Source organism: Cyanistes caeruleus, chromosome 8, assembly GCF_971803275.1.
Source record: "Cyanistes caeruleus chromosome 8, bCyaCae1.hap1.1, whole genome shotgun sequence".
Lineage (NCBI taxonomy): Eukaryota > Metazoa > Chordata > Aves > Passeriformes > Paridae > Cyanistes > Cyanistes caeruleus.
This window is the reverse complement of record NC_141708.1, coordinates 7,227,182-7,253,368: the sequence shown is the minus strand read 5'-3', so window position 1 is coordinate 7,253,368 and position 26,187 is coordinate 7,227,182. Positions and strand designations below refer to the sequence as shown.

The following is a 26,187-nucleotide window of genomic DNA, read 5'->3' as shown; positions in this document are numbered from 1 at the left end:
AATTAGTTGTAAAGATCTGTGTGGGGAAACCACTGTTATTTCCAGGGAAAACTATGCAAAAGAGAAATAAGAAAAACATTGGAAGATTTTAAATTATATAGGGGGGTGGTGGGAGGAGATTTGTTTCTTTTCCTTGAACTCTGTCAGGCTTGGTGCTGTGATCTCTGGGATTTAACTTGCAAAAAAAAAAAAAAAAAAAAATCCTCATTTTGGTGTGTATTTGGGGTTTTTTATGTGGTGTTTGTGGTTAGGTTTTTGGGGGATTATTTTAGGGTATTTTTGATGGAGTTTTTGTGCTTTGGTGTTTGGTTGTTTTTTTTTTCCAAGGGGGATGTGTTGTTTGACTTGTTTTGTTAAAGGAAAAAAATCACAATTCATTTTACCTCTAGGGAAATTCAGACGTAGTAGTAGGGAAAGTATTGTCACATTAATCCTGTATTTATGCTATTTATTATTCATATAGAAGAAAGAAATGTAATTTCTAGTTTTAGTGCTGATTTTTACCCTAACTGCAGGTGTGTACAGTTCCTGCCTCTGCAATGAAAAGTTAGACAGAAGAATCTCTGGGAAGGGTGGTTGTAAAATCCCTGTGGTTACTGAATGTTGAAATGGAGCAGGTAGCAAGAGGGAGGAGAGGGTATAGAACATCATAAGGCCTGTTATAAATATGTTATCCTACCTGAAAATAAGACAAATTATTTGTAAATCAGAAGAGAGAACACAGATCCTTACCTAGGTTGCCTGGCATACATCTTTGAGGATGGAAGGGTCATTGTAAACGCACTTTCAAAATAGAAGGGCGTGCTTCCTATGTCTCTGGTGTTAACTGCAGTATTAAAAAACACAAACAAAAAGGTTTTATAAATTATGTTCTGTTTAGGTTGTTTTCATTATTACAATGTCCCAATTGCCTCCAGCTGTTCATTAAGGAATGCAAATAGTGTGCAACTTGTAGTTTGTTCTCTTGACCCTGCAGATGTAAAGCCTCTGAAAAAGGATGGCAAGGAACTGATTCTGTTCAGTTTTGCATTTTCACCATCAGGATTGCATCCCTTTTATCCAGTCCCTGATGCCTGTACAGAATTCTAGGAGTCAAGGGACCTCCAAGGGCCATTAGAGACAGAATTACAAAGAGCCCAGCTGAGTGTGCAATTACTACAAAGCCTTTTTTCTTAAACTGGTTAACTTGAAGACATTTGGTGTGGGTATAATTAAAGTAGAATGGGAGGCAATACAATTATTTTTTTCTGGTTTTAGAAAGAGAGGTCTGATGAGAGATTACTTTTGTCCAGTAAGATCTACTTTAGTTCCTTTCTCTAGTGAAAGAGCAGGGGATGGCGCTACAATTAAATCCAGAGACATTAAAAGGCCAAATCCCACTTTTTTTAAGGAGGAAAAATGCATATTGGATGTGATGGTGCAATATAGTAGAATAACTTCCAGAGACAATTAATGTAAGTACTGCTGTTGGAGAGAGGTGAATGATGTAGGTTGAAAATTATGGTTGAGAATATGCAATCTGCAACAAGGCAGTGCTGAAAGAACATTAAAGTGGCCCGTTGATATGGTCTGATTTCTACCATGACTTTATGTTATTTTTAAAACTTCTTTTTGGCAGAAGGCAAGATTGTGTAAAGTGCTGATGATATAAGCAGCGTGTTGGATGATATAGCCTGAAAATGAATACACTAAGAAGTTTTCAAATCAAATGCAGTTGTGTCCAGGAGGAAACAATTTGCATCAGAAGTGTTCTGTAGCTTGCTGCACTGGCTTGGCAGCCCACACTCCCTCTGCTCTGTGTTATCTCATTAACATTATTATTTGGGAGCCAGAGTCAAACACTTACATTGGGTAATAGTTATGACTACTTGACACAATGTCAGTAAAATGCATTTTTTTAATGTAATTAGAATTTTGACAGGAAAGAGAGGAAGAGGCAGAAAATGAGAAATTAGTTATTTCCTGTACCTCTGTCATTGCACACATTAAGCTTCACTGGTGCATTTTGCATGATCTCATGGCAGCCCCTTCACAGTAGCCTGATCACTGTCAGATTTAAAGACAGGATGAGCCAAACAAGGGATGATGAGTTAGAAATGTTGCTGGTTAAAACAGTAGACCTTTTAGACTTTCTAAATCACATGAGGTCTGAGACAGAACACTGTAATTCTGATCTTGCTGGGGATCTGGGGTTTTGAAAATAGAAATTTTAAATAAAACTTCCCTAAATTCTCAGGTACAAATTTGCACTTGTTGTCCTGGACTCTCTGTAGAACAACAGTGAAACTTTATTATCAAAGGAAGTCAGTGCAAGTTAATTCTTATAAGGATTTAGGTTCATAGTAAAATAAAGTGTGTTGTGTTTTTTCCTTTCCTCTTTCAGAAAAAAAGAGGTCATTTTCTCCTTTAAAAGAAAGATTAATTCTTAAAGTCTTTAATATGGAGGTCAGATTTCAGAGGTCAATGATCTCTGCATACAGGCAGACATCTGCTACCAGACCTCCGTCTGGGACAGATACTGGTGAGGTTAATGTCACTAGGACAAAAATAAAAGAAAAAAAATCTAGTTTTTCCTGTGTCATCTTGGAAAGAGCCATTCATTAAGAAGTGGTGTGACTGCTTATAAGAATCAAATAATAAATAAGGTTTTCAGCTAAGTACATTTATTCAGCATTACTCATGGCACTGTCTAAATCTTCTCATAGCATTTTAAAAAATCAGATAAATGTATCAATTCTTTCTCTTCTTGCTCTTTCATGTCTTTGTCTCTGCATAATTTGATAAACTGTTATTCTCAATTTGGATTGAGTTATACAATTGCAATTCCAAGTGAAATCAGAATTCCCAAGGGACAAGCGTGTGGTAAGAAGAGTCCTTACCCTGACATGTTTATTTTGTAGTTGTTCAGAAGTGGGGATGGAAATGGAAACACACAGAGGTGATGTTACTTAACAGGGGTCACAGGACAAGTAAGTGGCAGAGCAGAGACTTCTCCCAGCAAGGTTTCCTGAGATGATCCAATCACGTGGGGTTGAACTCAGCAGCCTGGGATCTCTCCCTCTGCTTCAGGTAGAAATCTGATAAAAGAGAACAAGTCTGCTCAGAACAAAGCACTGACTCAGACTGGGTAAATAAGAGTGCATTTCCTCTCTTGTTTCTCTGTTCCTCTGTTTTTATTTTTCTTTGTAAGAGTCACATATTGCTTCCAGATATAGAATTGCTTTTATTACATTTTAAGTTCCAAAATGATTATGATAGGTTATTTCTAATTCTTGACTGGCACCTCTTGAGATTTGAAGTGCTTAATAATAGCCTTATGATACCACTGCCACCTTAGTTATCTTCTAAGATCACTGAAATTAGTATAAACCCCTTCCCTGTTCTTTCCTCCCAGGCTTTTGGCAAAGGTTATACCAAATTACAACTAATATTACAGTACACTTTTTTGTGTGGTCCTTCCCCAAGTTTGAATCACAAAAAAAATCCACTTAATTTGCGTATTTTATTGGAAGCTGAAATTGAACCTGGATTTTGATAGCAAGTACTTTGGTCAATATTGCATCTTGCTAATGATCTCTCTGTTCAAGTGTGTGTTTTGTTCTTTGGGCTAATGCTGCAATCAATATGTGTGAACTTGTCCATTATCTATTTGCACTGTATTATTCAAACTTAAATGCTGGGTTCTCTCTGTTAATCTAAACACAACTCAGTAACCCTGCACTGTTCAGTAATCTCCTTCTCCTAACTCATGTCACTCTCTTTTAATCAGATAGTCTGATTCACCCTCTTCCTCTGACATTTCAAATCCCTGGCAGCGTGCTATGTTTAGACAGTGTCATGGCATTTTCTGCAGATGACGATAGAAACGTGTGGGTTTTTTGGTGTCTCATGTTAACAGATGTGTATGGCTAGATAGTAATCAGGTTAATTAGAATGAAGTGAAATAAATCTCAGCTTGAAAGGATCTTATTCCACTGGAGCTGCTGTTGTGGCAGATACAGCAGGTGAAGGGTTGAAAAGTCTCTGAAATGTGGGTTGTGCCGACCTAAAGCGCAGCATTTCGTCTCCCAGCTGACAGCAGCCCAGGCTTCAAACAAAACCAGGCTGCTTTTCTGGTTAGTCATAGCTCTTCGTACACTGGGGAAAAATCATGCTTAAGACTGCAGTGACTCAATCCAGAAAGTTTTGCTTGGACTTGCCCCTTCATGTAGTGGTTTCTGCAAACATATTGATCTGGTCACCCTAAATCCATCAAACCTTAATAAAGTATGGATGCTGCTAATCAGGTGATGAGTACAGATTTCTCCTACTTAAGAAGGTAGTACAATATTGAAACACACTATTCCCTGAATTCTTACACCCTTTTCTCCCAAAAGAACTTTTTTTAAAAAAATGAGGGGAAAAGTTCAATAGCTGTAGTGTTTCTTTCCAAACGCTAAAAATTGCCCTTATCACTTGTTCAAAGATTAAGCCTATACTGATGAAAAAGACTTGGGAAAAAAAATAAATTTTATTTTTTCAGTGTTCTTACAAGATTTACCAGTAAAATTTATATGGTTGATAATATTAATGGTATGAAATACATGGGGAAAGGAATAAGATTAAGAAATGTACACATTTTGAAAAAATGTACAAGTATATAAAATGAGCCAGGTTGGATGTTTGATGAAACATCAAACATATGGTGACAATTTCTGCCACTGGTTATTTTATAAAGCAGGGAACTGCAGAGAAGCATCTGTTACCACAGTTTTCAAACAGAGGGACTGCGTGTATCTTCTGATGTATCCTGTATTAGAACAGCACTCTCAGAAGGGTCACTGGGACTCACAAAAGTACTCCATGGAACTTTTTGTATAGATTTCACTTTGCACACCAAGAATCATGCATTTTTAAATAAGTGGACTCTCCTCTGGGCATGGAGGTTATGGAACAATTCTGTGGAATTGCTGTAAGATGTAATATATATATATTTATATATATGGTCTGTGTTCACATGAGACTTTGCTGTGAGAGAAACAGTAGCTAACAGCATGCTCAAGTCAATGGCAACTCATTTTTATAGCTGTTGCCAGAGGTGCTTATGTGTGTATGTGGATGGTAAAGGAAAATATATGTTGTGACTGGAAATGACCATCTACTAGAGCACAACTGTTATCAAGGATCCAAAAGCCTCTCTGATTTCTCTTACAAAGCTCCATCTTTTTGCCTGTTCATTATATGTGTAAGTGTTACTTATTATTTTTTTTTTTTAATTCATTGCTTTCAGTCAGAAAGTGAAGTAAATTAGCAGGTATTTGCACCATAGGTAGAACAAAGCATCTGCACAGCTCTATGGAAACCCCTCAACAAAATTACTGAAACTTCCTAGCATTGCACTGACATAAGTACACCATCCAACAGACATAACTGACAGCTCTATAATTTTACTTTCCAACATAATGTTCTTGGAACCTCATAAAAATTCAAATTGAATTCTTGCTAACAAATCCACAGTGCTATATGTAGTTATATTCTCAATTGCCAGCGAGAATTTCCTTTTGAGGCCGATTTCAAAGTAGATGGAAAGAGGGTCAAATATCATTTAATCTTGATAAATTGTCAAAAAAAATAGGAAAATTGTCATTATAAATTGGATAGATACATTTCATGCTGTACTTTGAAATTCTTACTTGTTGTCTCAAGATCAGTGATGTGCAAGTCACTGGAAAATGTGTTGAGTAGAGATTCTTATACTGGTGGAAGCAAATGAAAACCCAGTAATATTTCATAATAGTGACATAAGGGGGGAATAATTAACTGTATCTTGTCATATGGGAATACCTTATAATCTAACCAGAAATCAAACATAATCATATTAAGCTATATGAGATGTTTATAAGCTGTCAAAAATTAAGTCATAGGAGAATAATACTACTTCATAAATCAGTAAATGAGATCAGTTAAATAAAGTGCTGAGATTTTTGTAAGGGCACATGGAATACACTGTGCTCTTTCTTGGCTTGCACCCTCTGTTTTTTTTAATCCCCCTTTTAGGATTTTTCTTTACTGCTTGAATGTTTAGAAGGAGGAATATATAAAATGTAGAATTTATGAGAGCTTCTGACATTTATGGAATTTTTGATTAACACTTTTATTAGTCTTGTCTGAAATATAATTCATTATTTCAGCTTTTCTTTGTAGTTCTCTAAAAAGCTGCCATGATCATCAAATAGATCAGGGCATGTAATAAAAGCCATACTGCTGGTAGTAGAACATACTGTCATATAACCATTAAGACTGTTCTAAGAGCCAAAATGTTGGAACTGAAAGTATTTTTAATGACTTGAAATTGCTTGAAGTGCTTTCTCTGAGTTGAAGGGTGCTGATTTATTTATCTAGTGTACTTACCTAAATTAATTTGGATAGAACTACTTTGGTTTTAATCCTCTTACAAGTGAAATTTATGGTAATATTTTTGATGGCATATTATATAATGTCTGAAGGAAAGAGTTAAATAGTACTGGGCTGAGCACTGTCATTAAATAAGAAAATGTGAACAAACTGTCTGAAAAAGTGTTAAGGAGTGCATCTTACCTGGATTACAGTAATAATTTTCAGAAGTGACCTAGCAGGAAATGCAAATGTCAGTGCTATCTTCCCTCAATCTACTTTTAATTAGTGTTTTAGCACAGCAAGTCAGTAACTCAAGTACATAAGCAGCTGTTTCAAGTAATTGTGTATCATATACAGGTGAAATTGTTCCAACTTCCTTTTTCTTTAGCACACTTACTGAGAGGAAGATTTTATGATTTCAGAAAGAAATCTCTCTCCATTTCTCCACATTCTCTTCTAACGTCCCAGGCCAATGAAACCTTCCAGTTCTTGTGCCACGCACAGCTGAAGGTTATTATAGCAGGCTGTGCCTAATTTATTCCCCTACTTCAATGTGTCAGCATTATACAATCTCTGCTGGAACAACAGGACCTGGGAACTGCAGAAAACTGAACAATGCCACAGAGTTCTGGAGGTATGAGGTGAGTTTCCCTTGCTCTGAGCAAGTAGTGAGAGGAATCGCTTTGGCCTCCTGGTTTTCTTTGTTGGTAAAGTTGAGGGGTTTTTTAGATCAAGGAGGATAAAGAACTGATATATTAAAAAGTCTCTCCCTGGTAGGGAAGTAGTAGTTATTTTTCCTGTGACAGACCTAGTCTTCCTGAGAAAACTGAGACAAGATGCTTAAGAGGTTGGAGATATATATCCTGCTTACATAAAATTTAACTCACCAGCCTGTTAATCACATACTCTGTAGGAAAAGAATGATTTCCCAGAAAAGCCATATATTTTATTAAACTAACTAATGTATTTCTGAAATCAAAAACCAGGCTAGCTTTCAGGGGAAACAAGACCTCTCAAAATCTGAAAAAAGAAATTGCAGTCTTCCGGTTAAAGGCAGGTCATAAACAAGTTTGATTAGTAGAACATAAATGGTTGGTTTTGGTGAAACTAGTTCCTATGAGCAAAAATGCAGACCAGCTAAGGAATGAGCAGTTCTTTTCTTCCATATTAAATAATTTGCAGTGATTTTTACACTAAAGTACCACCAGCAGAAATGGGGTGCCATAGCATGTGCTGCTGAGAGGGATATATCCTTTAGCCTCCAAACTAGAATTCAACACTGGCATTAAAATAGGTTTTCAAAAGTATCCAAAGGCCCTTAGGGCCTGAATATGTCTGGCAGGGAAGAGGGGAACTGAAGCTCAGGTGCTCAGTAGAGCAAAAGTGTCTGTTAGAAAAAATAGAATTCATTTAAGGGCCTTGTTACCGTGCTATTTGAAGAATTCAGTGTATCTACTGCTCAGTAAAAGAGCTTTTTCATTGAAGACAATAAGCTAAAAGGCACTATAAATTATGAGATTTACTGATGCACAACATGATTGTTTGTACCCACTTGAGGAGAAGAAAAGAGAAGGGGGGTAACTGTCCTCATACAGTAGCAAATCTGGAAAGCATTCCTTCAGCACTCAACCCTTCTCATAGTCACTCACATTATGTGTAGGCAAGTTGATGGAATAGATTTTAAACCTCTACAAGAAAACTTGTTCACAATACAATTCTATTTCTTGCTTTGGGTTTCTATTCAGTGGTTTAGAGGTTGTTGGCATTTGTGGATTTTTTTTGATTTAAGGTAGTAGTTAACAAAACTTGCATGCTGGCTAGCCCTAACCTTTGTTCTTTATTGTTATGAGTAGTCTTTAATTCCCCCTTTTTTTCCCCCTTGTTGCTATGAACTCTGCTCTGGTGTAATCTGTTCAGTGTGGTGTGTGTGGCTGCCTGGAAGAGTGGCAGCCACCTGGGCTGTGTTTCCAGGGGGGTTCAGCGCAGACCCCCGGTTGCTGCGGGAATGGGCAGATGGAGGTGCCAATAGCCAGAGACAGGGCTGGGCACGGGCTCCTGCTTCCTTGGGACAAAAAGCCCCCAAGGCCCTGTGGCTGAGGAAGAGGAGCACAAGCTGGCAGGAGAAATGCTCCAAAGCCAGTGCTGCTTCGGTGGCAAGTGCAGGGGGTTTGCCTCGCACCTGCCACACAGTCCCTTGCCAGTAATTTTATTCCTCTGAGGAAATGAAGAGCAGATTGCTCCTGTGAGGAAATGAGGAATGCTTTCTCTGCAGCACCAAAGCTTTCCCCTTCCCAAGGTGTAAGATGTGACACTGAGGGCAAGGCTCAGCCTCTGAAGGCAGAGCACAGCACACATCACTTGCTGTGTAGCTTTGAACAATCATGGCAAGCTCCTCTCGTGACACAAGTATCTTGTTTGGAGTATAAAAGCAGATATGAGAGCAAAACAACCTAAATATTTACTGTTAAGTCAAAGGTGAATGCTAGTCCATCTATAATAACCAATTTAATTTAATCTGTCATAAAATCCTATCTTTTATGGCATTTCTTTTTCCGTGACATTGCTTTTCAGTTAGAGGCTCCTATCCATTAATTTGACTAAGGGAAGAGGGGACTGAATTCCTTCATGGGATACAAACTGATATGTTTGCAAGTATTCTCTGTAATGTACATATTCACAGATGAAATTCATCAATATTTCTTGCTTCCTCTTGCATTTATAACACCAGTTGTTCCCCACCTTTAAACATGCCATAAGCTTTTTATATATTTAATTCCATTCAGAATCTAAAAAATATTTGACATAGCTGTGGAACCCATTATTGTCCTCATTTCCAAAAAAAATCACTTTAATAATAGCCTGTTCACTTTTAAGAAAAGGCTCACTTCAAAGGAATAGGCTTGTTATAACCTAAGTTTATGTGCATTTTTCCCAGCATGCTACCTACTGACTTAACATTCAATACCAACTGCAACTATAATTATCCTGTAAGATCTTCAGGTATCAGGAACACTTAAAAGTTTCTCACACTAGTGAATTTTCAGCTTTACTAACTACTGTACGTTGTCAACAAAATCAGTAGTGCACCTTCTTTTTTTATTAATTGCAGGGAAATAATCTGCATATGGGAGAATTCTGCATAAAGGAGAATTACCCAGCTCTTAGACAACAATAACATAACTTTGGTATGTTTTAAAGGAGTTCACTCCTTCAAAGGAAATGGTCAAGAGCTGTTTGGGCTTTTTTTCACTTTGAGATTTTTTTGAAAAATTTCTTAAAGGAAAGATATATCTTAATGCATAAATTTTGTAGAATGACTGATGAAGTTGGAACTTCATTTCAAAAAGCACTAGGATTTGTTTAACTCTGTATTTTTAGTATCCAGAGTCACTGAACCAGACTTTACTTAATTAATAACTATAGGATGTGAGGCAGTTCCAGTGCTGCTTTTTCTATTAACTTGCAATTTCCTCTAGGAAATGAATAAACTGGGGGTTGTGGGGGAGGGGGAGGCATGGCTGCTGAGAATAAATGTGGCACCACCGAACATCGCCAAATTCATTTGAACGAGTTAAAAACCATGGGTTATGAATTGAGTAAGTTCAATTCTGCAGCTCATGGAACACGTTTTGTAGGAAGCACAAAAGCAGAATTTCCAAGATGAATAAGGACTGAGACTAGAATAGCCAAGAGATCATTTGTAAATGTTCATTGAAAGAGTACTCCCGTGTTAAAATTCACTTGGTAGTTTATCAGTATTAAAGCCACATGTACATACAATGTTGAGACATTTCAATTATAATTCACTTTTTTTTTTTCAATGTAAACCCTATTGTTTTTATTGAATTTGTGTTTTGTCACTGAAAGCAGCATCTGGAATGCTCCAGCTGATAACAATTTTGTAAGGCTTGGGCTAGACAAGAGTTACCTTTGTTTGGAGCTGAAAATTTTCCAGGGAAGTGTAAAAATGCTGGAGCCTGTGGCTATTTCCTGAAAGTTGTGTTAGATATGGAGGGGCTGAACCTTTCCAAACATTTTCCACATGGCTGAAGAAGGACAATACTTGGTGCTGTTTAATGAATAACTTAGTCATAGTTTTATTCATTAAATTCAGGATACTGATGTTTTTATTCTGTGTTTTAAATGCTTTAATTTCAGGAGGCTATAACTTATTTATAGGAAGTTTTGTAGTTAAGTCATTTGATTGTAGGGATTCTTAATTGAAATATCTTGTTTTCAATGATTAGTCATTAAGAATATCACTAAAGCAGTGATGATATGTATTTCAACACCTCAAACACTGTAAAATTTTCTGGTTTTCTCAAATACTTCAGGATATACATTTCTTCATAGTGTTGATAATTTTCAGTATATTTGAATGGAAGAGACCATACTTCTGTTCCTATATGAGCACCTATTGAATGTGTACAGTGAGTTTTCCACAAGTGCTACTTATTGTCTATTATTTATAGTGCACATTCAGTAAATATAATTGTTGAAACCAAAGGAATTAGGCAGCTATCAGAAATAAGAGTTAAGATTATATTAATCTCACTTTTGCTCCAGTAGTTAATTGAATTCTACTGCAATTCTGTTCTGCAAACCCCCACCTACAAAGAAAGTTGTTTTTATCTACATGTAAACACAAGGCAATAAGAATCTTCCATGGTATAAACCACAGTGTGAGTCTCAGAGTAGTTTCTCATTTAACCTGTGCTCTTTGAGGAATCATCCCTGCTCCCCATTTTTTGTTATTAGACACTTAGGGTCAGTGCCTGTGTCTATAACATCATAGGTTCATCAGTATGTGGATGCCACTTTAACACATTTATCTTTTGTTTAATTTAAGCTGTGTATAAGTATCTAGTCGTGTACCTGAAATTATTCCTTGTTCTTGATTAACATGTGCTCGTGAGTTCATCTGAGTGTGTCTTGTTATTAAGCTGCTTTATTAAACTCACCTTTTAATTTCCTGAGTTAATTAAAGATTTCTGTTATTTTTACAATCTCCCTGGTTGTGTGATGGCAAGTGGAGTATGTTTTACTCATTTGCTTTCTTGCAATTTATCATGCTGTCAATGGAGCTGTTGAACTTTTACTTTCTGTTTAGGTATTAGTAATGAGTGACTGAAACAAATGATGTTATAATAGCTAACATGTATTTGTAAATGATACTAAAGTGCTATCTTTATTTCAAGCTGAGCATAGACATTGAAAGAAAAGTGACATTCCATCATTTTAGTCTTTGTCAAGAACACAATATAATAGTGTTGGTTTAAATCTAATTTTCCTTAGTCATAAAGAGCTAACTTCATTTTTTTTTATGGCTGTTCTTGTAATAAGTAATTACATATATTTTCTTTTACATCATATTTCTGTGTTCTTCTTTTATTATGGCCTAGTGGAAGAGCATCCCTTACTCCCAGCTTTTTGGGCTGTGATGCAGCTTCTTAAAATTTTGGATATTTGGAGTTTTTAGAGAAATCGTTGAAACCACATGTAGACAAAAAGAAATAAAAAATATAATAGTTTAACCTTAATTCTTCAAAATTGAAAAAAAAAATAAAAATTAAGCATGTAAAAATCTTTCCCAAATCATTTTGTGCAGCAGAGATGTTGATGGTGAAGGCTTTGGATGCCTGTGTGCCCTGGAAGTTACAGAACCTGGTACCAAAACCCAAGGAACTAGAAATACATACTATGTAAAATCCTTCTTATTTATCAAATGCAACCCAGACAGGGAAATAGTGAATTTTTGATGAAAATTATAAATGAAATTATAAAATCTGAGAATTTTACAGTTCTCTATTTTTCAGCCTAATCCTGTTCCATGTGCTCTGGGTCACTGCTTGAGCAGGATCCCACTGTGGTCCCTTCCAACTTGGCCCATTCTGTGATTATGCAGCTGAATTAACAGAAAGTTACTTTATATTCAAAGATATTTTTTTTTTAAAAAAAAGCTTCTCTATGAGGAAGAATTTCAGATTTCTAAATTACTTCTTTTTCTTAAATGTATCATGCATTTAGAGTGGGTAATTTTGTGATGTCAGTTAGTTCTATGCTTTCTTCAGCAGGACTTGCATAAGCTGTGACATTCAGGAATAATGTGGCCTTCCTAAAGTGATATTCATTGAATGTTTTCATCTTTTCTATGTGTGTGAGCAAGAGTTTGGGAGGACTTGCATTACTCACAAATGAGCAATATATGAGTTATAGATCACACCAAACAGTCAATAAAAGCTCTGTAGATCACATTGCCATATATTATGCATATGGTACATGTTTCACAGCAGAAAAAAATGGAAATTAGAGTCTGTGGTATGGGTTTACTTCTTGTATTCTTAGATTAGAAAGCAAATTCCTTCATTCTTATCAGCCTAAACATAAAGACCCGAAGGTGTTGTGTATCTTAGTGGAATGCTGTGAATCTCCCAATTTAGGTTGTCCAACCTTTTAATTTCCAGCTCCTAGGACCATTAGGTAGGAGGCCCAAAAGTGCTCACTGGTGCTGAGTGAAATATCAAGTGTATATACCATGGGCTTTTAGACATGTTCCAGATCTTTAAAACTGAGAAGTGCCTTGATGTTTAGAGCTGGGAAAAACTGTTACCAAAGATATTGAAATATTTTTAAAATCAGTCTATGTCTCCCAAAGAGGAGGTTTTTTTTGTCCTCCAGATGTGGAACAGGTGAACAGAGGTGCAGTGGGTTATATCTGACACAAAGCTGTGATGATGGTCTGTGGGGGGTACAGGAGAGTTAATTTAATCATCTGCATGTACATGGTAATGGGAAGGAAAGACATGATAGATGCAATATTGAATAGCTCTGGTAACGTGTTTTTAGATGATGTTATGAGTTTACTTTCAGAGGAATCTGGAAAATTGCAAAGACAAGATGTCTCATGTTACACAATCTGTTGCAATCAATATGAAATGGATGTGCTGTAACAAATCTGGATCTTGAGGGAGATCACTGAATCAGAGAAACATAGAGCTGCAGAAAAATGTTAGATCCCTGATTTGTGCCTCTGATTTCTCCCTTCATAATTTTTTGTTTTCAACCTTTGGTGATTAGCAAGTTCATTTTATGTCTTTATTTTCTTTTCAACTAGTAATGATCCTTCTCAGCTCCTAAAAACTATATAATAGTGACCTAATTAGATACAAGTGCCATTCAGAAAACAGTTCTATCAACTGGAGAATTAAAGACAAAATAAAGTTCTTTGAACATGAGAGTCCCAATGATCCCTTGCTGAAATGTTGGTGGAAAGCATAAAACAGTAGCACTGAAATATTAAATCAAAATGAGTACCTGCCTCTAAAGTCATGTGTGCCAAGTTATGTGGATTTTGTCATGCTTCCTGCTCACAGGACATGCTGTGGAAAAGCAGTCACTTGCATGTGTTTTGTGCAAATGCTCCAGTATTTGTGGTCATCACACAAAATCCTTTTAGGTGTGGATTAACAGCAATGTAGGTAATACCTGTAATTTATAGTAAGGTACTGAACAGAAGAGGGAAGGATGAGAAATAGATATGATGGCAGGTCTGGAAGTGCCTCAGAGTAGCTGTAATCCCTTCCATGTGATTGAGTGGCACCCTTGATGGGCTTCTGTGTGGTAAAAATGAATAATGCCTCCTGACACACGTCAGTGAGTTATCTGCTTGTAAGAACAGAGAAGATGGTTTCCTTTTGTGCTAGAAATTGCTCCTAAGCATGGACAATAACAGTGTCTGTCTCTGTCACGGCTGTGAGCAGCCCATAAGAAAAGAGCTACAGGGTGTGCATCAAGTCTTTGTGAGCAGATGTGGTCCATAACAGCATGCTGGGAATGGGATAGATATAAATATAGAGTGCTTTAAGTATATAATGCCAAATATATTATAAGATAAAAGGCTACCCTTATTGCACTGGCACGTGAAGTATCCATGTGCTCCCTAGGAGGTTGTGAGAGACCAGATTTATCAGGGAGCTTAGTTACCCTTCCTGAAGCTGGTGAGAGACTCCTGTGATCACTGCAGAGTATACAGAGTGCTACAGCATGAGGTCAGGGAGATGTGAGCTTTGAAAACAGTTTTAAAGGAGACTGATATTGATTAAAAAATCAAAAATATGAAAGAATTTTCTAATGACCCATTGGTGTTTTGGAAAACCAGGATCTTGGGAAATGCACAGAATAATGTGCCTTTATTTCTAAGTGGAGGGGAAACCCCTATTTTTAATCCATGGATGTAATTCTCTTTTTAAAGACTGTCTCTCATGACTTTCATCATAGGAAATGTATGGTCTTCTCTATCCTGGCCTCTTACAGCTCTGGAATACACAACTCTTAGTGCTGCTAAAGCACCTGACACCTCCTGGGAGCAACAGACACCTGCAATTTTTAAAGGTTTCTCATAATAACAATGACTCAATTAGAGAGAATTCGGTGATCTGCAATCTCGACTGTGAGTCACTTGTCTTTTTCCAATTACTTTCTGTATACTGAGAGAAGTCAAATATTTACAGCAGGGCTGAGAGGTAGCAGAAGGCCCTCACCAGCCTTTGCTACCTCACAAGAAATGCCTGAGCCCTGTTATTGAGCAAGGGTTTGTTTACAGATGGTTAATTAGGGACCTAACTGAATCTTTTAGAAGGACAGATGCAAGTTGATTAACGTCTATATCATCTACATGAGTAGCCTTTAATAAGAAGGCTCTTACAAGAAAAAATAAAGTGATATATCCAATTAAAATCTTCAGCTTGCTCAGCAGTTCACAGAAAATTAGGAAACTCTAATGAACAAAAGCAGGCAAGCTGGAGGAAAATTATGACTATACAAAGAGGCCTTTCATGTGAACATTAAAAAAATGTTTTAAATATATATAAAGAAAATATAAAGACAAACCTCAGTGTTATAAAGATTGAATGGGTGAAATGTTAATGATCCAAATTAAGTCTGTCATTATGTATATGTGCAGATTGCCCAAAGATAATTTTTTTTCTTAAATGAAGAAAAATATTAATCTGTGTTTTAAATTTCATTACTTATGGTAAATTCATAGAAGTTTGAATAAGGACAAAACCAATTGGAATGTGAAGGGCAAAGATTGCTTGAGCAAAGAGTGTTAGCCGATAAACAGACCAAAAAAGATAGTGTTTGGAATTGCAAATTTCTACACTAGGTGATTCTGCAAAAACAAGGACTTTACAACAATCAGAACTGGAAGTCATCCAGAAATGTCACAGCAGAAAATCAGGGACAAGGAAACTGGAGGGAGTAGAAACCATTCTGGCAATTTATGATCAAAGAGAACTAAAAGACATCTATTAAATTCTTAAATATATTGATGGCTCTAGAACCTTTTAGTGCAACTCATTTCAATAGACATTTGGGGAATTATGAGAAATTGCTCTGTCTGGGACTGAGGAGGTTTTCAAGAAGATTTTTCATTCAAGGTCTTTGATGTAGCTTTTATTATGCTTAAATTTTTCCTCCAGCATCATATTCCAGAGATTTCTGATAGCAGAGTAAGAAATAATGACAGTTTTTTTTGGTAGGTAGCCTGCCTGCACAGATGTACAATTCCATATGTTTGGGGAAAGTCACCTGAAGTCAATGTGGCCTTAAATGGAGCTTACTCAATTAAGCTGGGAAGTAGGAGGCAGTTGGATTTCTTGCATGGCTGTTCTGATCCCTCAAGTGCCCCTGTGCAGAGGATTTGGATTTGGCCACGTTAGGCTCAGCCATCCATAATTCCTCCTCCATGGAGAAAGCACAACCTACTTCACAGACACGAAATCTTTTAAGATGCTCTGGGTATCCATAGATAGCTGAGAGTGAAAAGACAGTTTGTGTGTTCTCTGGACCCTTAACCTTCCTGTAACCACTGTATTCAACTGCAGCAGTTCCTTCTCTGGACATTGGTCCATCAGGACATGTGCCATGGCTTTATTGCATTCTCTGCATTCTGTCCCACACAGTCACTTCCAAATTGTAGCTCTATCTTCATAAAACATGCCTGCTTTGTCTGTGACCTTTTTCCAGAATATCTTATGCCAGACATTTCTCAAGCTTTAAAACCTTTTATGAATATTTTTAATTTTATTATTATCTTCAGCACACCATTGCAAGAGAACAAATCACCACAACTAAAACTCTTTAGGTGGCTCTTTAGTTGTGCTCTTTTTGCTTAAAGCTTTCCTGCTCTGGTGTGTTATAATAGATGCCAGTGGCACACACAGTCCCATACTTCTGTATATTCTTATGGAAATCTAATTGTGCTCTGATTGCATCGCTGTATTTTAAAACAGATTTGTTTTACAATAATGAAAAGCAGGAATCCTTAATGTTACCTGAGTCAAGGCCAAGTTTTAAATTAAATTGTAAGCCCTGGATGGAATGGGTATTAGGAGAAAAATGTAATTGTCACGCATCTCAAAGATAACTGAGAAGTTTCTGAAAGATTTGGGTAAAATCATCCTATTTGAACAGAGAAACAGCATAAGAAGTTAGAAGAGACTATGAGCACATGGAAATAAATTGAGGATTAAAATGGCTTTGTAATTTTAATTGTAATAATCAGAAGTTGTGACCATACCTGTCTTGAACATACCTATGTTGTGAAATATTAGTATCATTTTATCCTTTATAAGGATTTCTCTGTAAAAGGAGACAGAAAGGCCTCAGAAAAAAAAATATTCAGTGTCCACATGGTACATTCATTCTGTAAGAAAATTCCTTCTAATTTCCTTTCATAGTCTTAAGTACAGTGTTCTTTTCCCAGTGTTCTAAGAAGCCAGCTGCCACTTCTTGAACTCTGTTTGCAGTTTTCCCTGTTCCCCATCTATGGAAGCTGAATTGTAACAAGGGGGAGAGGAGGTTGAAATCCCAAGCACAGGTGTGGAACTTCACCTGCCCCTTCCACTGGCACAGGCCATGGTGCTCCCAGGTCACAGTGGCATCTGAGCCCTCTCCCTGGGGATGCACTTAGAGCCAGGGATCCTGCTGAAGCCTCTCTATCCTCGCTGGAGCTGGCATCCAGAATTTCACTCTCCCAGTGTGATCAGCAAAGAGAGCAGCAAGTCTGAAGCTTGTGGTTATGGCATGAGAGGCCACTGAGAGATGCCTTCTGGGTGATGCACAGGCTTCACAAAGTCTACTAAGAATGAAGAATGGTTTAATTGCTAAAGAGGCTGGGGCTGACATTTGGTAACCACTGCTGGTTTTGTGCTGCTGATCTAACCACAGGAATTAGCAGTGGGTTCCTGTTTTTCACTGTTGCTGAACAGGGAAACACTGATTTGAGTGGCTGCCCACAGGAGGGGGGAAGTGAAAGAGACAGGAGTTTAGTGCTGAATGGGTACAGTGTGTGTCATTTTATGGGTGGCTGGTACTGTGATACAGTCTCTTCTGACCTACAGAAACCCTGTCTTGTGGTTACTATTGAAAACAAAAAACCAGAAAGAAAATGTGCGCAGTTGAAAACTTACCGTGGGATGCAGACTTAATGCAGAGCACTGTAGTTACAGCCCAGGGTAATAAAGAAGTGTTTGTTTGGAATATTTTACAAAGCTTGGTTTCTATAGTAACAATCATCACGAATACTTTCAGCTTCAGAAATAACATCTGCTTGGTGACTGATCTCAAATCACAACCCTTGCTGAAGTAAATAAGTTCCTGATCCTTCTGCTTATTGTTAGCCAGTGGCATTTGATACGGAGCATTTTTTTCCATAGGACTGGGAAAGGTGTTGGGAAGGGCTGGGAAAATGGAAGAGGAATCAGAAAATAATGGTAAAATGTGTTATCTGCTGCTTTATCCTTTAGTCATTGCTAAAATAAATCAGAGTTTACATAGAGACCAAAAGTAAATGTGTTATGCCCTTCTGTTGACTGATGTACTGGACAAACATTGCTCTGCTTTAGTCTTGTCAGTGATTTAAACTTTATGCATAAACTTAGGGGAAGAGAAATCATTTGGTTAGATATGAAAAATGTATTGACAGAGTGCAAATCTTAATGGAATGCAAGACTCTGAAGGAAACTCCAATGAAAAATCCAAAAATTTGTGAATTTTCAAGGAAAATTTCAAAATGTTGGTCAGTCTGCTGTGAAAGGGGTATTTCTTTTGAAGATACAATGCTAAAATCATCATCACTGTTGCTAAATTTTGCAATGTAAAATTTAAAGTAAGAACATTTTCTGAAGCAAAATAAATAATTTCATGCAATAAGGATTGAGACATTCAAATTTAATGTGAATCATGATTTTTGTTGGTGGTCGCTGAGTACCTCATTAATGAAGATAATAATAAATATATGATATAATTAGAAGTTCTGCTGTGCCATAGGAAATATTACTGGAACAGAAGAGTTAAATGAGCTGGGCTATATTTCCATAGCACTCATTTTCAGTTAGCAATGCCCAAGAATGTAAGAAAGCTTGGAATACGGTAACAAAAAACCCCAAACAAACAAACCCCTCCCCCAAAAACAACAACAACAAAAAAAAACCAAAAAACAACAAAACAAAAATAAATTTTAAAAAAAAACAAACACAAAAGCCAAAAAAAGGCCCGCTTACTTTCCATTTCACCAAATACTTTACACTGTAGATCTGTACTGGCTTAGTAAAAATTATACAGGTTTTGTAATATTTTAAAGGAACAGCCTTTTATAGTAAAAAATCTGTCTCTTTAAAAACAAGTTTTCCATCAGATATGTTGAGCTAACATGAGTAACAAGAATAAATAGTTTCATTCATGCAAGTAATCATGTTTGCTTTAATGCAAAGTTTCTCCAAGCACTAATTCTCATGTGTCTAATTATTTGTCAGATTAGATCCAGTAGCTTCCATTTTTTGGGTGCATTTTTAGTGATAGTCTGAATATGAGCACAGTAAGTACTAACACTTTTGGTGGGGAACATCTGAGAAAGCAACATCAAGTGATAATTCTTGAGCTTGAGTTTATTTGCAGGTTTTTTCAAGGACACTATTAATAAATGAATAACAGTGTCAGATTTGCAGCTGGTGTAAATCAAAATAGTTCTGCTGCTGTTTGAGTGCTGTGCTGATTTAAGCAGCCGATATTTAGGATTTGAATTAATTCATAAGATTAGAGTGAAAAACTACTCAATTATGTTTTCAAATTGGTGAGTGCTCAGAGAGATGGAGGTCCTCAGGAGAGGAGAGTGAGACACATTTGAAACACCTTAGACAAGGTCTGCTTTGTGCTGCCACACTCCTGCCAGCCTGCTCTCTCCCTCTTCCCCTCGCTGGCAGCAGCCACTGCCAAAGCAGTTTAACACATGCTGCTGCTCCCACCACACAACACAGCAGATCCAGGCTCCCTTTTGCTGCCATCTCATACCTTTTCCTTGGATTGCAGAAATCTTTTATTTCCCCTTGCTCTTCCTGCTGCCGGAGCAGCTATGATCGGATCCACAGCGTCCACATGCAGTCACTGGGATGAAAACTACAGGTTTTCAAATCTTAAATAGGGATCATTTGTTTCAGAATGGTTTTGGCTCTGGTGTACACACTTTTACAGCTGTCCTTGGGCCATGGCAAGGACAATGAAAATAAAAGCTATGTCATGCTTTCAGACGTTTGTTCATGTCCTCCCTACATTCCCTAGTCTGTGATCTGTGTAAGTTGTCATGATAGAAGGTAATTTGTTATTCTGGTGCCATTAACATTTTTTTCTTGCATTAAGAATATTGCCAAGTTTGCACTTTAATCCCTTCTGCTGACAGCTAGTTTTCACAATGTCTTGATTTAGTTCTCTTTTTTATTATTATGATTCCAGGTAGAAATGTTTTAATTTATCATTCACTAGGCATCCTGCATGTGGCCAGGAGGTTAAAAAAGAACTTGAAAAGGCATTGCTGAGGAAAAGTTCAGAAACACTGTGTTTTGGATGACATACAGGGCACTATATTTTCTTTACAATTTTGCAAGAAATGCAAAATACAGCATAATCCTTTCAGGACACTTGCCTTTCCTAACCCTCACGTTTGGCATAGATCTCCTAAATGATGATCAATCCTTATCTTTTATGACTCTAGGGTGCTGCAGAGCTACAGGAATAAGGTCTCTGCAGTCACAAAAGGTAACTATTAGTCAGAACTTCTGCCTTGTGTCTGAGTTCATTGTCACAATGACAGATTGAAACTTTATGATCCCCCTGAGCACAGGCCAGCCCTTCTGGATTCCTCATGGACATTTCAAAAGCTTGCAGCTGGTTCAGTTTGCTTGTTCCCCATGAAAGTAACTTGTTCTGTGCTCACACTTAGCCCTGCCTATTAGCCACACTGTCAGCCTGCAAGAGAGGCAGAATTAAAATTGTGCCTTGTACTTCAGCTTTCCCAACCCTGGACAGTCAGTAGTGTCTCTGAGGGGACCATGTCCTCTTCTGCAGGCAGTCTAGGGTAAGGTTAACCCATTGTGACATATAGGAGTGACTCTGCTCTGAAGTGATCAGCCCAAGCTCTAACAGTGATGGACTGTCAGTCATTCATCCCCAGGGAAATGAGTTTTCATAGATGAGTCTTTAAGGCTGAATTGTAAAGGTATAATAGAATTCTCTACTTCTCATTTCTAATCCTTGGAGATCCAGCAGATATGGCCATCTGGGAAACAAATGCCCATTAGCATCACTTCACTACACAGCACCACTTTGACTTACAGTCAGAAGAATTTACAGGAAGGTACCTGGGGATACGTGGTTCCTGTATGTGCCACAGACACAGAGTCTCAGGTGCTTCTCCCAGCAGGATCTACCTGGATGCTGCCAAGATAAATTTCTGTTCACAAACTGGACGCTGTCACTGCCAGCCTTTAATCAGACTCATAGAGCTTAATAGGGGAATATTCTGGAAGCTGTAGGGGATATCTCTGGCAGTAATCCAATACAACCACCACACACACAATCCGCTCTAAGTTATGTTCAATATTTTCCATATTAACCTGGAATTACCCTCATTAATGGGCAAGATGTAATAGTAAAGTAAAACCAAGTTTATTTAACAGTGTGAAGACACAGGGAACTGCATATATGGGTGCACAGATAAAGAAATGAAATCAATGTTCCTTGCAGCCACCTGATGTTTTAACTTGGCTTCAATGTCTTGTGCTCTGTTCAGACACTCGTGAAAATCAAGAAAATTCCAGGATGGTGCACATTGATGTCACAGTTCAGGAAAAGCAACACTGAGGCAGTAGGACAAAAGCTGAATAGCAAACCTGATAAGGAGTTCTTTCTGGCAGCCCCATTGAAAATAAATGCATCTGCAGGTGTTTCTTGTAGCTGGGTATTAATAAATCAGTTATAATCAGAATATCAATTCATAACTCTCTTGCTAATGAAATGCTACATGCCATAGTATAAGGTTTTGAAATGAAGTCTCTTACTTGATTGACTGAGAGTAACTTTGTTGCAAATAAACATAGTTCTTATAATAAAAATATTACTCTTCTGAGCATAAACACTTTAAGACTAATATATAAATTTAAGATCAGTACAGAACTAACAACCATATTCAACTCAGAAAAGACTGCATGAAAGAATGCAGTCTGTCATTGTTAGAGCTGAGACAGAGAAGCAAGACAATAAATCGAAGGATAACAGTGCAGTTCGTGCACTGGTGCCATAATAACAGCTTGGTAATCATAATGTTTTCTATTTATTGTTCATTTCCACTGTTTTTCTTATGGAAAATATTGTTCCAGTATAGCCTGAGATTTCCATTTCTGGTTTGAAACTAGGAAATCAATGATTTGTGTTCTGCAAAAACAGTGGGGCAGAATCACAATGGAAAGATAACTTGCTGTTAAAAAAGTAATGAGGAAATGTTAGTGTAATTTTGGCTGGGTTGCCTTTTATTATCAATAAACCCATTGATCTCAGCTTTATTAGACATGATAAAAGTTTTCAGGGAAAACCTTTTCATTTTGAAGGGCTAGTAGGGCTGGTAGAGTCCTCTCAGTAAATTGATTTAGCTGGAACACTCTGTCACAAAAGCAAGGAGGTTGCCTCATGTCTCTTTCAGTAGAGGTAGAAGAATTATGAGATACAAAAGAAAGTTCACCAGCTTTTGCTGCTGCTGGTAATGTGGTTATGTACCTCCCATAGGTTAGTGGGACCTCATCAGCCAAAACTAGAAATCACTTAGAAATCCTCAGGCAAAAAAAGGTGCAGTGTAGAAGCTCAAAGTGCTGAGGACACTCGGGCTCTGGGCCATTCTTGCAGGTTTAAATGAGGTGAAGCTTTCCACTCACTAATTGCAAGAGAGGAATTTTAAGTGATGATTAAATGAAAGTCTTCAGTAGATGCTTAGAATTTCTGGAGTCATATGAAGAACTGGTGTTTCCCCTACCAGCCACAAGCAATGTTCAGTACCCCAGCAGCCCCAGCCAAATGGCATCAGTGGAATTCTGTGATTTTGAGAGGGTGAATTTTCTTTTCTTTCTTAGCCCTGCTGAGAAGTTTGTCTTTACTGCACTGAAGATGGTCAGAACAATCATAGCATTTGACAGGTCATCTTTAATTATGGGTCAGAGAATTTCACCTCAAACATACATTTAGTAAAGGCAGAACACAGCAACCAGCATTCATCCTTTATCATAAAAAACAGAGTTAATCTCTGCTTTCAACTGTGTTTTAAATGAAGGGGGCCACAACTACAATGTAAAAACCTAATTTGATAAGAATGTTTTGGGAACAGCTACCTTGATCAAGCTCTACATCCAGGGCAGCTTCAGGAATGCCAGTGAATCCTGAGCAGCCATTGAAGAGACCAAAATGTGCATGGTACTTTCAAATCTTGGGAAATTTTTAATACTAATAGTAAGACTTACAGGTTTTTGAGGCTTTTGAATTTGCCTTTAGGCAGCTTAATTTGACCAAAAGCCAACCTGGGAACTCAAGCCCATTTTGGGATCTGAGACTTGTGTATCCCAAATAAATCAAGTAATTCAGAAAATAACTAAAGAATTTAGGAAAAGCACGAGAAGCTGAGAGCAAATGAAGATGTGAATACTTGTAACAGTCTGAATTTTATGTTTCCTCCTTTTCTGTATCTCTTACCTCTTCAGAGGACACAGTCTCTTTTTTTTTTTTTCCTTCCCCCCCCCCCCCCCCCCTTTCTCTGAAGTCTTGCACATTAAAAATCCAGAAAAGCAGCTGTTTACATTCTGAGTCTGGTCCTAATCCTGTTGCAACAACAGATATGATTGTTTATTTGCCAAGGTATCTAGCTTAGTTTATTTGGAATTCACCAGATTAATGCTGTTTTAATAATATGATTAAAAACTAAGTTTAAATTGACTTAATTAATACAGTAAAAAGTATAATTCAAGCTGGTTTTTAAGAAGAACTGAAATTTTACTTATAATGAATTCTTGTAAGTACTACTAAGACCATTTTAGTTAGGAAACATTAAGTGATTAATGCATAGCTGTTTGCATTTTAATACTTGATTTATGGATCAGATCTGTATTTGTGCACACTGTCAAACTTTATTCTGTTCTTGTCAAAATACTTATTGCTTCTGACAGGTGTAACATGCTCACATTAATCCTTAATTCCTTGATTCAATTTTCTAATTGCTTTTTTGGCATGAGTTTGGAGCCATTTAGTCTTATGTGAAGTATTTGTCTTATGGTATAATAATGCACTTTTAAAAATTGGATGCAGCTAACTTAGAATGTTGAAGAAAATATATAGAGGGATAGTACTGAAAATCAAAAGTTTTATAGTGCTTTGGAGAGGCACCACTTCTTGGAATACAGACAGAACCAAAACACTTTGTACTTTTCATCTTCCCGTATTCACAGTATTAAATATTTTCATAGATACAGATTTGTGCTGAAGTTTCAGTGCATTTTGCCCAAGGAGATGCTGAGCACTTAGAGCAGCCTCATGAGCACTCCCTGAGTCATTGCTCTGCTGCTCTTCTCACCTCTTCAGGCCACTGCTCTCTGCTGCCCATCCCACCCACCAAGGGGGTCAGAATCCACTTCCCAGCTTCTCCTTGGTGTGCACTCTTAAAGCTCAGCAACCCTTTTATTCCCAAACAGACACATCAATAATGCAAGGTTTGCAGGGGGTTTTGATGCTTAAATAAATACACTCACCTCTTCTGCTGCTTTCTTTTATAAAGCATGAATGTGGCATACACTGCCATGTTTTTCTGCCAGCAATGTAATATTGTCTTCTGTCCTGTGAAGGAAGAAAAATAAGTCAGCCTAAATCTATTTCTTACAGAAACAGATCCAAAAGAACCTTCCCAAAGCTTGGTATTTCCTCATAAACTCACCAGGCAGCTGAACGTTGGCTTTTTAGGACTTTCAGGAAAAGACTGGGAGAATGTAGAACCTTTTCTTTAATAAAAATCTCAGAACCTGTGAAAATGACTCCTGATATATATTTTCCGTGAATGCATAAATACACACTTAAATTGTGGATAAAACTTTATCTATTTTCTTTTTTTTGCCTGATTTAATCTCTACCCTCTCCACTTATTTCTTCTTTCTATGTCCTCTGGGTGGCTCTTCTTTTTTCCCTATCAATAATGATATATGCTCTTAGATCCTTTTATTCCTTCATAGTTTTCTGCCACTGTCTTTTTCACCTTCCCAACTGACACACCTTTATCTGTCACAATGTGTGTAAAAAAGGGAATATAGGAGTAAAAGTTTATCAGAGAAGTGTTTGTTTATTATGTCTTCCACTGATAAAGCTTTATTAATCTGTGATTGTCATTTGAGGTTTTGGCAAAAAATGTAAGTCACTTTCTGTACAAGGGGAAAAGGAAAAAAAAGATAATTCTAGCAAGTAAATCATGGTACCTTACTGCTTTGGGCAAACAAACTTGGGCCTTATCTCTTCCAAAAAACCAGTGGAAAATGCATGATAAATTGCACATTTCAGAGAACATGTTATGTCCCTTTGAAATAACTTTGATTCATGGTTATGTATTTATCTTTAAACAACTGACAAACCTTAGGCTATCTGAATTATTATCATTTGCTCTATGCTACTGTGTTTTTTTGCTAGGGAACCTGAATGATGTGAGGTAAGATAAGACATCTTGCTTTTGCAGTCATAATTTTTTTATAAAGAAAAAATAAAGACAAAATTCTTAGTGTATTTTATTTTTGGATGAAGTCCTTTCAAAGAGTATTTCTCAGAAATAATTCCCTCCAACTGTGTTTTGAAGAGCATCAGTATATACTTCAAACAGAGGGATGGGGCCTGTTGATCAAAGGGTTTATATTACACAGGAAAACAAAATAGCATCATTTGGATTTATAAGAAAGTAATCACCAAATTAGAAGTCATGGTGGTAAATTTGTTCCTTTCAGTTGTGTGTCTGCATAAAGTGTTCTGAATTACATTTTAAAATGAAGATTTCATTTGCTCCCTGTTTGTTCAAGTACAAGATGTAAAAACAAATGTTTTGTTTGATTTGCTGTTGTGACAAGTCAGGAATATTGACTTAAATGCTCTATTGCTTGCATTAGTAACACCAGCTGGAGTTTTTAGGGTTTTAGTTTTCTGTTTTGTCATTTGGTAAAGGTTTTGGTGAATGTAAGTTGTCATTCCCTATGGCATGGCAATTTTAAATTAGATGTCATTGTTTACCCAAGTTCTTTAATGCTGTCGCTTTAAAAGAATCTACAGTAATACCTTTTAAATATGACCATGAAGTTAAAAAAAATAATAAAAATAGTATATTTATCTATTTTTTCACTGAGCAGTAATAAATCTTGGTTACTTGGAGGTAGAAAAATAGAAAATTATTATTGCTTTACATGATGAAAGTGC

General features: G+C 37.0%; 1 protein-coding gene and 1 long non-coding RNA gene across 3 annotated transcripts in view; both read left to right on the top strand.

The window, feature by feature from the left end:
- Nucleotides 1-26,187, top strand: part of ATRNL1 (attractin like 1) — a 432,328-nt gene that overhangs the window by 353,369 nt on the left and 52,772 nt on the right. The window lies entirely within an intron of this gene.
- On the top strand, nucleotides 21,033-21,665 carry LOC147651855 (uncharacterized). The gene is made up of 2 exons (XR_015289649.1): nucleotides 21,033-21,117; nucleotides 21,503-21,665. It is a non-coding gene; the product is annotated as an uncharacterized LOC147651855 (long non-coding RNA).